Source organism: Talpa occidentalis, unplaced genomic scaffold, assembly GCF_014898055.3.
Source record: "Talpa occidentalis isolate TD23 unplaced genomic scaffold, MPIMG_talOcc4v2.1 talOcc4.6, whole genome shotgun sequence".
NCBI lineage: Eukaryota > Metazoa > Chordata > Mammalia > Eulipotyphla > Talpidae > Talpa > Talpa occidentalis.
In genome coordinates this window covers 14846406-14860193 of record NW_023604972.1, presented here as the reverse complement: position 1 = coordinate 14860193, position 13788 = coordinate 14846406, and positions in this window count along the sequence as shown.

Genomic DNA, 13788 nt, shown 5'->3' with positions numbered 1-13788 from the left:
AATGACAGTGATAATCTATTGTAGTTGAAAGGTACCAAAAATACCTGGTACCTTATTCTGGTTTCATAAATATATTATCATGCATCTTGGGACATATTGTTTAACTTTTCTAAGCATCTTTCTCCACTTTTATGTTATTAATAATTCTGATGCCAAAATTGTTGAAAGGATCAAATTTTATCATAAGCTAGATAACACTTTGAATAATATGAACTTTGATCAAAATGTAAGGGATTATTAATTAACTTAAATTGAGATCAAAGACTATGTTACTTAAAATTATATTTCCCCACAGGCATCTGATAGCTCCAGAATTCTGCTTCCCAAAGAGACAATGGTTTGTTTAATAATACAGTCAGCAGCCAAATTTTAATTACATCTTTTCTCAAGGTGATATAAAATTTCCCTAAATCCCAAAACAACACAAAATGAACCATAATAATATCCTATAATCAATAGTTCATTTTAGCAGGATGAATGAATGTGAACATTGCAAATCCCAGAATACTGTATCAGGATTAAATGTATGTATTTATGTAGCCTTTAAATGAAAGGAAAATTTAAATCCTTTACACAGTAAGGAAATAATAATAATGAAATTATTTCTACTTATATGTATCATTAATCAGTGAATATGTATTAAAATGTAGGGCTTTAAAATGTAGAATAATGGTAGAATAAAATGTGCAATTCCAAAATCATGATAAAATACTAACTTGATCAATCTAAGTTTAACCTTACAAAATGTTCCTATTTTTGGTAGCTTTATAAATTTTGTATATAGCATGATTTACAAACTTAAATGAAAACAGTAGTCAAATAAGTAAAATTAGCAAGATTGAGAACCTGGAAAACACACATTAAAAAAGATAAGTAGTAGGTAGGTAGCTCTACTAATTAATGGTGAGCACAAACATAGATTTAATAGATTAATTTTTCAAGGAAAGACAGGTTATGAGATTTATTAACCCTTTTAACTATAAAACATTGACAAAAAATAGAATTGGGGGATGAGACTTTTTTAAAATTAATAAAACTGTGGGGTTAAGATAAGATTTCATAGTTTGTTTTTATTTTTCTAAGTGAAAATGTTTTAAATATTCTATTTACTTTTAAATCACTGACCAGCCTAAACCAGTTACATAGTCCAATCATTTTCAAATACTGTCTGATATAGCAAGATGTTATGTTTTGTCTTTCATTCTTCTCCTCATTTATTTTCATTCTTTCATAAACACAACTTTGCTCTGTTACCCATCTGCTACAAACAAAATCTTCAAATCTAGTGTGTCACCAGTAATACAGAACCAGATAGAAGGTATACAAGACCTTGGTTATCTTTCTTTGCTCATGGAGAACACACAAACAAATTTGCTTTTTTCTTAACTACACTTTTTTAATGTTTAATAGAGAGCAGCAGGGGTACATATGTATTTTGTGATGGAGGAATGAAGGCATTTTGAAGTCTATCCTATCAAAATCCAGAGTCTGGCATTTTACGAAGTATAACAACTATTGGCCATCTTCATTCATTTATGTCATTTAATTAGTTTAGGGCTTACTATGTCCTGGCCATGGGAGGGACAGAGAAATGATTAGAATTAATGAGCTCTCCTTTCATGAAATTTACCATCTAGCAGAGGGAAAGCTAACAGTTGCATAAATATCATGTGTTTATGGTTTTGAAAACCATATAGATGAAATATAGTGTGCTGTGAGAATATCCTTATTCATCTTTATTCATCCTTATTCTTTATTCTTTCTCTCCCAAACTTCCCCTTCTCTCTCTCTCTCTCTCTCTCTCTCTCTTTCTCACACACACACACACCACACACACACACACACACACACAAAGCTTTTGAGAATCAGTTGGATAATGTATAACCCTGTCATTTATATAACAATTGCACTTGCCATCTGTTTATGAAAGAACTGTAGACATGTTTATCTCATTACCAGTTATCAGCTAATTCTGTTAGGAACTTCTCATTTGTGATGGACTAGAATTTTAATTTATTTCAAGTAGAAAGAGAATTACCATATAGATAAATCTTATGTACCATATATATGTGTGGGTATATAATATATATATATATATATATATATATATATATAGTTTCTGAACTTTATTCACCCATACTTAATTTGGCAATATTCCTTAAGCAACCTTATTTTATCAGGTATTTTCAAATATATTATCTTGGCTTCTCAAATTTGTATGAGTATAAGGGATTTTATTACAACATGAATATCTCCCCGGAGTCTTGCAACACAGCAGCACGTGTTAATTTTGTTAGTGAATTACAGTATTAAGTTCAAGTGCTCAAAAGAGGCATGAAAATGAAGATGAACACCTCTTGTTAAGTATTAAACTTGCCTGATGTAAACAAAAGCACATGGGCATATTTTAGATCACCTTACTTAGCAGGAGGATTTAATATTCTGGGTGTATAAACATCTTTTAGATAAAGCACTGAGAATATTGATGAGGAAATGATGTGATCCATTAAAACAGATTCTGCTCATTATATGCTTTAAGTTAAAATATTTAAGGTTTCCATGTCAAGTTTTCTCAATTAAGACTGATTTCACTCTATTTTGATATATTTCAGATAAAAATATTTTAGGAACATGCAGATTCATTTTCTAAAACTCACAGTTTTTGTTCTTATTTGATTATCTAACTTTGTACTCTAAAACTCGCAGCTTTTGTTATTATTTGATTATCTAACTTTGTACTAGTCCAGATAAAATAGAATATGAGGTCTTTGTTTTGGTTATTGTCTCTTTTGCTGTGCAGAAGCTCTTTAATTTGATGTAGTCCCAGCTGTTTATCTTTGCCTTCACTATCACTGCTTTGGGTGATGTGTACAAACTGGTCCAACCACTATGGAAAGCTGTGTGGAGATTTCTTGACCTACTAAACATAGAGCTTCCATATGATCCAGCAATTCCACTACTAGGTATTTACCCAAAGGACACAGAAACATCCATTCCAAAGAGCACCCACACCCCTATGTTTATAGCAGCACTATTTACAATAGCTAAGCTTTGGAAACAACCCAAATGCCCAACAACAGATGACTGGATCAAGAAGATGTGGTACATATACACCATAGAATATTACTCGACATTCAAAAAAGATAAACTCATGCCATTTGCAGCAACATGGATGGCACTGGAAGGGATCATGCTCAGCGAAATAAGCCAGAAAGAAAAAGAAAAATGCCGGATGGTCTCACGCATAGCAGGAATCTAGAAAACTTAAATAAGGGACCAAGAAAAAGAATAACTATAAGAAAGAGAATATCAAAATCAACAAACAACTATGAACCAGAGACACTCTATGGGGAGTGGGGGGCAGGGAAAGGAGGGATTGGGGTCAAAATAAGGGGGTTGTAATTGTATGGGGAATATAAAAATAAAATTTAAATAAAAAAGAATATGAGGTATTCTATTTGCATTTATTATTATTAACTAAAATTGGGATGGAGTAACTGCTTTTTATTATCAAGTAATCATGGGATTTATACTTCTTGATGCTATGGTTAATTTAAAAAGGAGGTTGTAACATCTAACTCAATAACTATGGCCTTTCTATGCACCCCTGGAGCCCTCTCTCTCTGCATCCATGTGTGTATGGCCTCTCTATGCACCTGTGTGTGTGAAGGATCTGGATAAGGCACTCTTGCATGACTCCCTAGGACAATGGCCCATGTGATGCGGAAGCTGGGGACACCTAGGTAGCCATTGACTGACTGTGTGGCAATGGTCTGAGGTGGTCTGGGACTAGCTCAGAAATTACACCAAGTACCTGCACAGGAAGACCTCCCTGTATATGTGGTGGACATGTGCCCTCCAGTTCCCCATAAAGTCGATTACCCTTCGTCTCCCCTGGGCCCTGCCCCTCCTGCTATTGTCACATAATCAGTCATGTTTGTTTATTAATGCTAATAAACAGCAAGTGGGCTGCTCACTGAGCAGCCGTCTTGCCTTCCCAACCTGCTCCATGACCTGCCCCTCAGTGTGTCCCCAGGGATGTTCAGGTGTATTTCCGATTCAATAAATAACCAAGCATCACATATCCCACAACTATGATTTTTAGCTAAAATCCCCTCTCTATTTTGAGTTTTGACTATTTGAAAAGCCACCCAAACCTAGCTTTCAAATTTATGAAAAGTAGAATAAGATGAAGAATAAATGTTCCCTGTGGTGATTGCACTGTAATTACCTGGGGTCCAGCTGACTAGGTAGAATCTCACTGAGCTACCTAAGAATGATAACTAAAGTGACAACTGTGATAAGCATAATGTTCTAGAAGAGGAGAGTGGCTGGAAATGGGGTTGAAAATGTTTCCTGTGTCTGAGTTAGAAGACCAATATTCTTAGATTATTAAAAATTAAATTTACTCAAAGTAAATTAAAGTGTTCATTATGGTAATAAGTTAGGGACTTGAGTCACTCTAAATTGTGAAAGAAAAATGGTGAGATGTGTTGATTTGGAAATGAAAACTGTAAGAAAAGGCCATATTAACACAGGTACATTTAAAGGCAGAAATAATGAGTTTTCTGTTATATAGTTTTAATAATATTTGTATTACCCAATAGAGGATTTGGCCTTCATAATTAATAATAAAAAATAAAGTTCATTGGGATTTAGTTCTGTTTGGAGCTAATATAGCTTAATTTCATCCTATGATAATATTTTTTTCCATAAAGTTAATATTTGATGTTCCCTAAGTTGAATTCTATTTTCCTACCCATTCACCTCTAATGTGAAGAAACTTCGTTCAGGTTTATGACATTGGATGTAGGTAAAAAGTTGGTTCACCAAAGAAAGTATTATGTTTCATTTTTTTTGCCCCCATAATTCCTTTTTTTCAAAAAAGATTTGATTTGCCTTAAATATGTAGTTTAAGACCTCAGAGAAAATGTCATAAGACAGCTTAGGACAGAATTCTGCTCTATGTACTGTCCAATTAGCACTATTTTAGCTATTATTTTTAAAATGTTATAAAATATGTAAGTTATCTCTATAGAGGCCTCTGTTCAAAGTGATCAAAATTCCCTGTTATATTAAACATTATTCTTTCCTTCATTGTGATTATATATCCATTTTCTCATGTTATTCTGCTATTGGTACAATAATGTAGGAAGATTGTGTATCATTTTCCAAGTGTACAGATGCAAATCCTATCATTTGAACAAGACCCACTGCAAGAAATCAGCAGGACCAGTTCAATGCTTACATTATGGTTCACCTACACTATTCAAATATCCATTTCCAAGTTCAAAGATTTATTTTTTTTTTTTTTTTAAATATTTAAATTTTATTTTTATATTCCCCCATACAATTGCAAACGCCCCATTCTGACCCCAATCTTTCCCCTCCCGCCCCCCATCCCCAAAAAGTGTCTCTGGTTCATAGTTTTTTTGTTGATTTTGATTTTCACTTTCTTATATTCATTTTCCTGGTCCCTTATTTAAGTTTTCTAGATCCTGCTATGAGTGAGACCATCCGGTATTTTTCTTTTCTTTTTGGCTTATTTCGCTGAGCATGATCCCTTCCAGTGCCATCCATGTTGCTGCAAATTGCATGTGTTTATCTTTTTTGAATGCTGAGTAATATTCCATGGTATATATGTACCACATCTTCTTGATCCAGTCATCTATTTTTGGGCATTGGGTTTTCCAAGCTTAGCTATTGTAAACAGTGCTGCTATAAACATAGGAGTGCAGGTGCTCTTTGGAATTGATGTTTCTGTGTCCTTTGGGTAAATACCTAGGAGTGGAATTGCTGGATCATATGGAAGCTCTATGTTTAGTAGGTCCAGAAATCTCCACACAGCTCTCCATAGTGGTTGGACCAGTTTGCACTCCCACCAACAGTGCACAAGAGTTCCTTTTTCTCCACATCCTCGCCAACATTTGTTGTTGCTAGTTTTTTTAATATGTGCCATTCTCACTGGTGTGAGATGGTATCTCATGGTAGTTTTGATTTGCATTTCCCTGATTACAAGTGATGTTGAACATTTTTTCATATGTCTGTTGGCCATTTGCATTTCCTCTTCAGAGAAGTTTCTTTTTAGCTCTTCTGCCCATTTTTTGACTGGATTATTTTCTTTGTTGTTGCTGAGTCTCATCAGCTCTTTGCAGATTTTTGTGATCAGTCCTTATCATTAGTGTTCAAAGATTTAAACGATACACAGAAATAAGTTCTGAATATTACTAAGACTGATGTCTATTAATAATATATGGGTGCAGTTTTCTTGTGGAGTTCGATTTGGACAAGTTAGTGAAAGTAAATTTCAGAAGAAGCTTCAAAGATTCATAGACAATTACAAACAGACATTGACTGAACTCTTACTTATGACAGGTACTCTTAAGCCACCCCATGCATATTTTGTGGTCCTTATTTATATATTTTGCTTACTATATGGCAATTAAATTTACAAATGTTGCTTTAGGTTGGAACACACTTACACGAACATTCAATTATAGAAATAAGTGCATGTCAGCAATGGTAAGAAGGCACCAATTACAATCCCAATATACATGTTTCATTAAGTCAAAGTTTGTTTCTGCTTATTACTCTTCAATAACATTTAAAAAAAAAATATCTGAATCTTAGAGCTGCAAAAATACTATTTTTTTTTTTTACATAGAATAACTGAGGTGTAGACCAGAAGTGCAGGGTGGGAGGGGGTGAGAGGATTCACCATAGGCACAGTGGGGAGAAAAACAGGCAGGATCTACTGAGATACACTGCTAAGGGGAGCAGCAGAGAGATAGGAGAGGTCTGTTGTGTCACCTGTGAGTTAGCTACCTGGCTGGGGATCAAACTTAGGCTATAGTAGTGATAGTGCTGAGGCTTAACCCCTAGGCCACCAGGGAGGCCCAATATTGAATGATTTAAATGAAAAAGACAGCATGAGTTTTAACTCACTAGTCAAGAGACTCAAAGTTGGTAAAATTAATAGCCAAGCTTATGTCTAGTGGATTTCAAAACAGTTCAAATGAGCATAATAATATCAAGCAATTTAACTGTACATAGCAAATGATACAGCACAAAGAAAGCCCAGTCCCCTATTAGATATGGGTTTTTAGCATAAATTCATTTTTTAAAATGACAGTTATAGAACTTTATCATTTACTTTCAAACTAGTGAGACCAGTTTTGTAATAAAAAAAAAAATTGTTCAATGCCATTTACATTATAATTGGTATAACACAAGGATATCTACCAGGAATAGTAACTTCCATATGAAGAGATTTAGGTCAGTGTCACTCATACCTGTATTCCATTTTGAATAACCTAGAGAGATTTTCTAAATTTCCATTCCTAAGACCCCCCTGAGTTCATTTGAGAGCATAACTGTGGGGGATAGTGCCCAGGAAAAGATCTTTGTAGCCTCTCTCCAGGTGATTTTACGTTTAGGAGTCACTGGTCTACCAAAAGCAAACTGCCATCTGGGGAAGAAATAAACTATTTGAATAAAGAATGCATGTCTATTTTGTAAAGTAATTCTTCTAAATAAAATCTGGAGCATTTCTTCCAAAAGAGCCTAATAATTACCCTCAAAAGTGTAATATAGAATCCAGTGTTTTTCTAGTCTTGGCTTTAAAACCATCAGTAAACATTTTGCATGAGAAGAGCTGTTAATTTAAAAAGAGGAATCAAGAGAGAAAGTGTCAAAATAGGTATTTCCTCTATAAGTGAGATTATCAATAAAGCTGCCATTGGACTAAAACAATGAAGAAGACCTGTCATTGAGCTAGAATTACCCCAGTCGGTAAACATGGAGAGGAAAAATGTCTTCCCTTTCTCCCACTTATCTCACCTGCTGTCTGAAATAATTGTCTTTAGAATCAGAAACAGCAGATTAGATAGCAAAAGTTGGAATATTTGAATCTGAAATATTAAAAGAAATAATAAAAAATTTCTTGGGCCTCCCCGGTGGCGCAGCAGTTGAGCGCTGGGTTGTGAAGCTGCCCACAGCCTCTGCGGCGCCGGTTCGATCCCTGGCTGCTCCCCGACCACCAGAGAGGGTCCCACAGGGCGCGCAGACCTCTCCTGCTGCCCACTGCTCCCCTCAGCAGTGTACTTCGGTCCTTCTGCCTGCTCTGCTCCTGGCTCTGGTGAATTCTCTCACCCTCCCGTGCTTCTGACTGTACCCAGTGCTTGTATGTATGTATGTATGTATAAATCAATCAATCAATCAATAAATCTTAAAAAAAAATTTTCCTTCATCATTTTCAGTCTTTCTTTTCTTTGTTCTTTAATCAGAAATAAAAGCACAGCCACTGGTTACAAATACTCTATACAAAAATAATAAAGCACGTTGAGCTGCAGTAGGGACTCAGAATCTACAAATTGCAGCACCAGTAGCACACATAAGATAATGTATAAAGACTCTATATAATATGATACATTTTTAAGACAAATTATAATAACTTATTTTGACCTTCCAACTTTAATGACGTGGAATCATGCTCTAAGTAAATTTTCTTCAGTGCACTATTTAAAAAAACATTGAAATAAAAATCTAATAGTTTCTTTAAATTTATGTCTTAAATTATTGTAGCAATTTTGAATGCCATTCTATTACATTTTAGAGCCAGATTTTGTTTAATTCCCTAGCTGAGTGTGTATATATGTGGGTGTATATATATATATATACACATACATATATATATACACACATATATATACATACAGAGTATATATGCATATACATACATACATACATACAGAGTATATATATACACATATACATACATACATACATACAGAGTATATATATACACATATACATACATACATATATATGTATGTATATAATAGGCATATCTAAGTTTACAATAAAAGTCAATAAGAAAATCAATTTTAACACACAGGAATTTCATTCATAAGCTACTGTTCAGAAATATATCTTTTCAACAAAATGAGATGTGCCACTATGTTTGAATATGTAAGAACTTCTCTAAATAGAAAAAAGAAATACATATCTTGTAATTTATTTTCAAAATATTCTGAGACAAAGAAAAGTTCTTATTTGAAGTTTATAGACAAGGAATTGAATAAATGCTTATCTACTCAGGGCAAAGTGAAGAATGGAATTAGTTGAATTGATGCCACAAATTATAAACATTCTTTTTTTTTTTTTTTTTTTTTTTTTAATAGAGGCATGCTTTATTTATTTATTTTATTTGTTTGTTTGTTTTGTTTATACATGCACTGGGTACAGTCAGAAGCGCGGGAGGGTGAGAGAATTCACCAGAGCCAGAGTGGGGAGCAGAGCAGGCAGAAGGACCGAGGCACACTGCTGAGGGGAGCAGCGGGCGGCAGGAGAGGTCTGCGCGCCATGTGGGACCCTCCTCCGGTGGCCAGGAAGCAGCCGGGGATCGAACCGGCGCCACAGAGGCCGCGGGCAGCTTCGCAACCCAGCGCTCAACCGCTGCGCCACCGGGGAGGCCCTTATAAACATTCTTTAGTCTAAGTTGTATGATTAATGGAGATCAGTTTTGGCTGTTATTGTCTATCTGGGGCATGCCCACATTCACAATGCACAGGTATATAATAATTATGTAACTGAGATACTAAGGATCAATCAAGCTCACATTCTTTTAAGGAAATAATGTTGCAGCCTCTTCCTAAAATGCTTTGCCTTTTTCCATCATCCTTGACAGCCTGAAAACAATCTCTTGCACCCAGAATAGGTACATGAGCAAAAGGCAAATAAGAGCAGTACAGGTATAAGAGTTTATCTTTGCAATACTGGACTTAGACATCACTCAATAACCATGTTTTATGTTAGAATATAAAGTTCATGTTGAAATCTCATTCCACTCTTTAATTCTGTGAGTCTGACTCAAACATTAGAATGGTGGTCACATCTAGTCAATGATAATATATTGCACATTTATTTTTTCATTATCACTTTTATTGAGGTAATATTGATTGATAACACTGTACATGATTCAGAGGTATAGGATCCCACTTCCATAGTCCTCCACCATAAAAAATGTATGCATGAAGGGAATATGCCAAGAATAAGCTGGGAGCAATATATTAGTAACTCTAAGTGTTGGAAAATGTGATCAATATCACTAGAATCATACATGTATCTTATAAAAACATCAAAATTTCTAAAAAACAAACCTATATCATTTTATGGTTGATGTTGAATTTGTGTTTTTCAGAACTGTTGCAGTTCAATGGCTAGTTCTGAATATCTCCAACAACGCCTATTTTATGTGTTTTGAGATCACTACTTTATTTAGTTTTAGTTATTGAAAATCCTTAATTGAGTCAAAGTAACAGTTTTTCAAGTCACGGTATTCAATAAACTTCCTAAAGACCTAGTAGAAGAATTCATTGCCATCTGGGATCCCAAAGGCGCTGCATGTGCTGTATACACTGTACCTTTCTTTACTAAACCTTTTATTTGTTGCATCAACTAACATCTACTGTCAGTACCAGGGTTTTATAATTGAAATGAAATCCATCTTGGCCAGGTGTTTTGATATGTGTAGTCAAATATAATCAAATGATTTAAAAATTGTTTTCAAGGCATATAATTATATGTAGGGTAATCAGTGCCAAACAATTGCGAAGACTGTATTTACTATAGACTGAATTGGACAAGAAGATCCCTGTGATTTTTTTTTGCTATTTTGACATCTTTATACTAAACTTCCATAGCATGAAACCCTTTGAATTTGCTTATTTGTCTGCCAAGGAATATTTTTCAAATAGATCATATTTTAGACTTATTTTCTCCACTTCAGTTCAGCCCCATGTATTCTGTCTTCCCTAGTCATCCAATGCAGTGCTACCTGACTGTATTCCATTTCACCAATTCACTTACTTCTCAGTATGCAGCACCATCAAAACATGTGTGTTCATTTCCTACATTACATGTTCATTTCCTTTCTACCTCAGTAGTTCATAAATTCTTGAGACCAAAAATCTTGTTCATCACTTGAAATCACAGCACTAAAAACACCATTTTCCATAAAGAAAGACTGCCTTACACATTTTGAATGACTGAATATACCCAAATATTGCACAGTCTTTCCCATAGACAGATATCATGGAAAATAGGAAGTGTAAATGTACATAAGATGAATAATAAATTCATAATTCAAAAATTAATAAATTAAAGCTGTTAAATAGTTCTAGAGTTAAAACAAAACTATGTTTAACATTTGTTAATAAGTACCTCCCACACTTATTTTGTAACAAGACTAAATTTGGTGAAATGTTTATTCCTTAAAATTAGTGCTCACTGGAACTCATTTTGTTCATTGCTGATGCAAGATAACATTGATATGCTCCTTTCTTGAAATCAAGATGAGATTAATTAATACAGAGGGAAAATAAGGGAAGACAGGGGAACTATTTCATTCACTATGTCATGTAGTTAAGTGCTTAATTGAATTTAACACCTCTCATGCTTTGTCTGGGACAGTATATCTTGGGTTTCAGATTTTGCCTGTAGTATAGAATTTCACAGGGTTATTGACACAGCAAAATCCACTCAACTTAAAGTCATCTTCTCAAAATTTCTATTAAAGTATCATGCTGTCAAATTTACTATGCACATTTATACTATGCTGTCAAATTTACTATGCACATTGATAAGAGACCACTTAAGTATTCCCAAAACTGTACAGATTTTAAAATCCCTTATTTTTAATATATTTGAAAAAACATAATGAATTTATGAATGGTCTACCCCAGAATACTTAAATACTTGCTATTTAAATACTTGAATACTTAAATCATTTCTTTAGTAACAGTTCTGTTGATGTTTTCAAAAGAATGTGCTATTCAGAAAAGGAAGTTGCAAGTGATTTTTAAAAAGATAAATTCATTTTGCATACAAGAGCTGGGGTACAGGCCAGAGGTGTGGGGGGTGAGAGAATTCACCATAGACAGAGTGAGGAACAGAATAGGCAGAATGACTGAAATACACTGTTGAAGGAAGCAGCGGGCTAGACAGAAGAGGTCTGCTGTGCTATGTGGGTTGCTCCCTGGCCAGCCGGGGATGGAACTCATACTGCAGAAGCTTCGGATTACTTCATAGTGCGGTGCTTAAACCCCTGTGCCACCAGAGAGGCCCTGCAAGTCATCTTTTTACCATGTCCTATGTGACATCTTCACATAGGGACCAACAGAAAACACTGAAAATCGAGGGTGTTTTTCTATGATAATAGCATATATATGCCAAAGGAACACATTTTAAGCATTATTTTATGATCTCAATAATTTTATAACATCTCAATAATTTATGATATTATCATCCCCAGTTAATAAATGAAGAAGCTGAGACCAGAGGTCAAACAATCACTACATCTCACTTTGCTAAAATTTGCTGTGGGCAGGACACAGCATGTTTTTAGTTGCTATAGTTTGTTTCTGTGCTTAAAGCCTGGGCCCCTAGATACTTGGGTTCCATGGCTGACCATAATTTTAAGAAAAGTTTTCTACCCATCTGAACAGCTCTGACTTCTAATTAAAGGAACCAAAATCTATAATCATGCACATGAGTTTACAGTAGGGACTGGGAAAATAAAACTGCCTGACTGCCTGGGGAGAGTCAAGAATCAATTGGCTGAGAACACAAAAGCTTATGAATATAGGAAAACTTTGAAAAGATATGAACAGAAAAAACAAAAGGAAAGAAGACTAAGAATCAAAGTAAGGGGGATCATGACAGAAAGGTGAGCAACGTGTCACGCTAAAACAGACCACTTTAACAGAAGGATTATTTTGCACTAAAGTTACTTTTAAAAACAGCAGGTCCAAGAAGGGTACGCTTTCCTCCCTGAAAACAGAAGCTAAAAGTCCTAGGTGAAAACATCCTTCCTGTACCAAGAGATAGAAGAAAATCTTGGTGCAGTGATCAGGAGCTGAGATCTACAAGACTCAAGACAAACAATTAAAACAACTCTTATCCTTCAGCCTCCTAATAGATTTTAGTTCCTTTTCCACAATCATCTCTGGGTCTTTATTATCTGATGAAGGTGCCATGTCAATTAAAACATACATTAGGTGCATTTCTTCTGATGTTAATATGCCTCTTGTCAATTTAATTCCCAGGTCAAGATGAAGACCCTAAAAGAGCAGAGGAAAAGTCCCTCTTATACGAACTTTTTTTAATTAGTCAATAAGGTCAAAACTTGACACTTTCCCAAAACTCTCATTGAGATATTTGAATAGCAACCTTTAAAAAATCATATTAACCTGATTATAAAACATATGACTTTAAGAAATAATTTCTGCTGAAAGCATCAATGCCAAGCATAGGATTGAAAGAATGAATAGATACAGAATGCTAGTAGAAATAAAATGAGTTGGTAGTAATTCAGGTCTCCAATTTTTAAACACCACATTCAGCATTTCACTCTAAAAATTAAGGAATGCTCTTTTAAAAGACTTAAAATTGACCTTGGCTGAAATTAATTCATAAATACCCTAGGCATCTAAAGGAAACTTTTTAGGAAAAAGTTCCCTGTTTGACATTTACAGTTGAGTCTTACATTTTAAAAAGTAAGCATTACTAAACACAAAATAAAAACAAAGATTAATTTCATATTATGGAAAGAAATGATAATGTTGCATATCAGAATATTAATATGAGTAAGAGAAAATAAAACAATCCTTCCTAAATAATACTTTTGTTATTTTGTCTTTTGTTTGCAAACTAATTGGAGAAATATTGTATTCTCCCTTCGTCTCAAGCATCAGGCACTGAGAACAACAGAAATGTCGTTGTAACCAT